Source organism: Arachis stenosperma, chromosome 1 (assembly GCF_014773155.1).
Source record: "Arachis stenosperma cultivar V10309 chromosome 1, arast.V10309.gnm1.PFL2, whole genome shotgun sequence".
Taxonomy (NCBI): Eukaryota; Viridiplantae; Streptophyta; class Magnoliopsida; order Fabales; family Fabaceae; genus Arachis; species Arachis stenosperma.
Genome location: NC_080377.1, coordinates 98,441,516 through 98,446,756, shown reverse-complemented (window position 1 = coordinate 98,446,756; position 5,241 = coordinate 98,441,516). Strand labels below are relative to the sequence as shown.

The following is a 5,241-nucleotide window of genomic DNA, read 5'->3' as shown; positions in this document are numbered from 1 at the left end:
GGAACACCCTTGGGTTTTAAACACAAGGTAGTCCCCATTCAATTGAAGGACTAATTCTCCTCTGTTAACATCTATCACAGCTCCTACTGTGGCTAGGAAAGGTCTTCCAAGGATGATGCTTTCATCCTCTTCCTTCCTAGTGTCTAAGATTATGAAATCAGCAGGGATGTAAAGGCCTTCAACCTTCACTAACACGTCCTCTACCAATCCATAAGATTGTCTTACTGACTTGTCTGCCATTTGTAATGAGAATATGGCAGGCTGTACCTCAATGATCCCCAGCTTCTCCATTACAGAGAGTGGCATAAGATTTATGCCTGACCCTAGGCCACACAAGGCCTTCTCAAAGGTGATGGTGCCTATGGTACAAGGTATTAAGAATTTGCCAGGATCTTGTCTTTTTTGAGGTAAAGTTTACTAAATCCATGTATCTAGTTCACTAATGAGCAAGGGAGGTTCACCTTCCCAAGTCTCATTATCAAATAATTTGGCATTTAGCTTCATGATGGCTCCTAGATATTGAGCAACTTGCTCTCCAGTTACATCTTTATCCTCTTCAGAGGAAGAATAGATTTCAGAGCTCATGAATGGCAGAAGGAGGTTTAATGGAATCTCTATGGTCTCTATATGAGCCTCAGATTCCTTTAGGTCCTCAATAGGAAACTCCTTCTTGCTTGAGAGACGTCCCATGAGGTCTTCCTCATTGGGATTCACATCTTCTTCTTCCTCTCTAGGTTCGGCCATGTTGATTATGTCAATGGCCTTGCACTCTCTTTTTGGATTCTCTTCAGTGTTGCTTGGGAGAGTACTAGGAGGAGTTTCAGTGATTTTCTTACTCAGCTGGCCCACTTGTGCCTCCAGATTTCTAATGAAGGACCCTGTTTCACTCATGAAACTTAAAGTGGCCTTAGACAGATCAGAGACTAAGTTTGCTAAGTTAGAGGTGCTCTGCTCAGAAGTTTTTGTCTGTTGCTGAGAAGATGATGGATAAGGCTTGCTATTGCTGAGCCTATTTCTTCCACCATTATTAAAGCCTTGTTGAGGCTTTTGTTGATCCTTCCATGAGAAATTTGGATGATTTCTCCATGATGAATTATAGGTGTTTCCATATGGTTCACCTATATAATTTACCTCTGCTATTGCAGGGTTCTCAGGATCATAAGCTTCTTCTTCAGAAGATGCCTCTTTAGTATTGTTGGATGCATTTTCCCATCTATTTAGAATTTGATAAATCATGTTGACTTGCTGAGTCAACATTTTGTTCTGAGCCAATATGGCATTCAGAGCATCAATTTCAAGAACTCCCTTCTTTTGAGGCGTCCCATTGTTCACGGAATTCTTCTTAAAAGTATACATGAATTGATTATTTGCAACCATGTCAATGAGTTCTTGAACTTCTGCAGGCATTTTCTTTAGGTGAATGGATCCACCTGTAGAATGGTCCAATGACATCTTAGAGAACTCAGATAGACCATAATAGAATATACCCAGAATGGTCCACTCTGAAAGCATGTTAGAAGGACACATTTTAGTCATCTGCTTGTATCTTTCCCAAGCTTCATAGAGGGATTCACCATCTTTCTGTTTGAAAGTCTGAACATCCACTCTAAGCTTGCTCAGCTTTTGAGGAGGAAAGAACTTAGCCAAGAAGCCCGCGACCAGCTTATCCCAGGAATCCAGGCTATCTTTAGGTTGTGAATCCAACCATATTCTAGCTCTGTCTCTTACAGCAAAAGGGAAAAGCATGAGCGTGTAGACTTCAGGATCTACTCCATTAGTCTTAACAGTCTCACAGATCTGCAAGAACTCAGTTAAAACATGGTAGGGATCTTCTTATGGAAGTCCATGGAACTTGCAGTTCTGTTGCAGTAGAGCAACTAGTTGAGGTTTCAGCTCAAAATTGTTTGCTCTAATGGCAGGGATTGAGATGCTTCTTCCATCAAATTTGGAAGTAGGTGTAGTATAGTCACCAAGCATCCTCCTTGTATTATTATTTTCGGCTGCCATCTCCTCTTCTTTTTCGAAAATTTCTGTAAGGTTGTCTCTGGATTGTTGTAATTTAGCTTCTCTTAGTTTCCTCTTTAGAGTCCTTTCAGGTTCAGGATCTGCTTCAACAAGAATGTTCTTGTCCTTGCTCCTGCTCATATGAAAAAAAAGGAAACAGAAAATAATAATAGGGATCCTCTTTACCACAGTAGAGATATTCCTTTATGTTAGTAGAAGAAGAACGAAATAGAAGAAGGAAAAAGTAAAAATCCAAACACAAGGGTGAAGATAGGTTTAGATTCTTGAGATGAAGAGAAGTGTTAGTAAATAAATAAATAAATAGAAGAAGATGAGGGGGAGAGAATTCTAAAATTAATTTTGAAAAAGGGTTAGTGATTTTCGAAAATTAAGAGAAGAAATAAAATTAAAATTAAAATTTGAAATAATTAATTAATTAAAAGAATTTTGAAAAAGAAAGATATGATTTTCGAAAATTAGAGAGGGAAAAGTAGTTAGGTGGTTTTGAAAAAGATAAGAAACAAATAAAAAGTGAATTAGTTAGTTGAAAAAGATTTGAAAATCAATTTTTAAAAGATAAGAAGTTAGAAAAGATATTTTGAAATCAATTTTTTTGAAAAAGATAAAAAGATATGATGGAAAAGATATTTTAAAAAAGATTTGATTTTTAATATTAAAATTTGATTACTTGACAAACAAGAAACTATAAGATATGATTCTAGAATTAAAAGATTGAACCTTTCTTAACAAGAAAGTAACAAATTTCAAATTTTTGAATCAATCACATTAATTGTTAGTAAAGTTTTCAAAATTTTAAAATAAAGATAAGAAAAAGATTTTGAAAATTTTAAAAATTTCAAAAATAATAAAAAATGAAAAAGATTTGATTTTTGAAAAAGATTTTGAAAAGATAAGATTTTTAAATTTGAAAATTTGACTTGACTTATGAGAAATAGCTAAGTTTTAAAAATTTTTTGACTAAGTCAACTCAAATTTTCGAAATTTATGAGAGAAAAAAGGAAAAGATATTTTTTATTTTTGAATTTTGAATGATGAGAGGGAAAAACATAAAAATGACCCAAAACATGAAAATTTTTGGATCAAAACCAATGATGCATGCAAGAACACTATGAATATCAAGATGAACACCAAGAACACTTTAAAGATTATGATAAACATCAAGAACATATTTTTGAAAAATTTTTGATGCAAAGAAAGCATGCAAGACACCAAACTTTGAAATCTTTCATGTTTAGACACTATGAATGCAAAAATGCACATGAAAAACATCATACAACACAAAACAAGAAAATTTAAAGATCAAACAAGAAGACTTACCAAGAACAACTTGAAGATCATGAAGAACACTATGAATGCATGAATTTTCGAAAAATGCAAGAACAAGATGAATATGCAATTGACACCAAACATAAAACATGACACAAGACTCAAACAAAAATCACAAAATATTTTTTGTTTTTATGATTTTATGATTTTTTTGTATTTTCTTTCAAAATTTTATAGGAAAAAGAAAATAAGAAATTCAAAATTTTTAATAAGAATTCCAGGAATCTTTCAATGTTAGCCTAAAGCTCCAACAATCCAAAGGTTGGACATGGCTTAATAGCCAGCCAGCTTTAGGATATAAATCAGGCATGCAACAGCTGATACTTCATCCAACTCCATATACATGCCTTTTATGTTGACAAGTGGAAGCCTCAATGCAAAAGAATTTGGATATGGCTTTACAGCCAGCCAGGCTTCAACATGTTACCATGAAACTCTAGAATTCATTCTAAAAAATTTAGAATAATTTTCGAAAACAAAAGGAAAAATTTTTTTGAAAGAATTTTGAAAAATATTTTTTTTTGAAAATAGAACAAAAAGAAATTTACCTACACAAAGAAAAATTGACAAGAACAATTTGAAGATCAAGGAAAAATAAAGAGCATGCAATCCAAGAAATTGATCACGGATGCAAAGTACTATCTTTGGGATGAACCATATCTCTTCAAGAGATGTGCAGACGGAGTAATTCGTAGATGTGTGCCTAAAGAAGAAGCACAGAAGATCCTCTGGCACTGCCATGGATCATAGTATGGAGGACATTTTGGAAGTGAGCGAACAGCGACGAGAGTCCTCCAATGTGGCTTCTACTAGCCTACTCTCTATAAAGACTCCCGAGTATTTGTACTTAATTGTGACAGTTGCCAAAGATCTGGCAATCTACCTCACAGTTATGCCATGCCTCAACAAGGGATCTTGGAGATTGAATTGTTTGATGTATGAGGCATTGACTTAATGGGGCATTTCCCACCATTATACTCAAACACTTATATTCTGGTGGCAGTGGATTATGTATCCAAATGGGTGGAAGCTATTGCAACAGCTACTAATGATACTAAGACAGTGCTGAAATTCCTCCAGAAACACATCTTCAGCAGATTTGGTATCCTTAGAGTACTAATCAGTGATGTGGGCACTCATTTCTGCAATAAACAGCTTTACTCTGCTTTGGTTTGATATGGAGTTAGCCACAGGGTGGCCACTTCATATCATCCACAGACAAATGGGCAAGCTGAAGTCTCTAATAGAAAACTTAAAAGAATCCTGGAACGGACTGTGATTAACCGTAGAAGGGATTGGGCAAAAAGCTTGGATGATGCTTTGTGGGCATACAGAACAGCATTCAAGACTCCTATAGGGACCTTTCCATACCAGCTTGTGTATGGAAAAGCCTGTCACTTACCAGTGGAACTGGAACATAAGGCCTACTGGGCAACCAGATTCCTAAACCTTGATGCCAAGTTAGCTGGAGAAAAACGATTGCTCCAGTTAAATGAGCTAGAGGAGTTCAAACTCAATGCTTTCGAGAATGCAAAAATTTACAAAGAGAAAGCAAAAAGATGGCATGATAAGAAACTGTCATCCAGAGTCTTTGAGCCAGGACAGAAAGTTCTGCTGTTTAATTCTAGGCTCAAATTATTTCCCGAAAAATTGAAATTTCGGTGGAGAGGTCCATATGTGATTACAAGTGTATCACCGTATGGATACGTGGAGCTTCAGGATAATGATTCTAACAAAAAGTTCATTGTTAATGGACAGAGAGTTAAACATTATCTTGAAAGCAATTTTGAGCAAGAATGCTCAAAACTGAGACTTGATTAAACCTCAGTAATATTCCAGCTAAAGACAATAAAGAAGCGCTTGCTGGGAGACAACCCAGCTATTTACAAA

At 35.5% G+C, this 5,241-nt stretch overlaps 1 non-coding gene across 1 annotated transcript; it reads left to right on the top strand.

The window, feature by feature from the left end:
• Positions 1 to 1,506: 1,506 nt before the first annotated feature.
• Positions 1,507 to 1,614, top strand: LOC130954744 (small nucleolar RNA R71). The gene has a single exon (XR_009076403.1). It is a non-coding gene; the product is annotated as a small nucleolar RNA R71 (small nucleolar RNA).
• Positions 1,615 to 5,241: the final 3,627 nt, after the last annotated feature.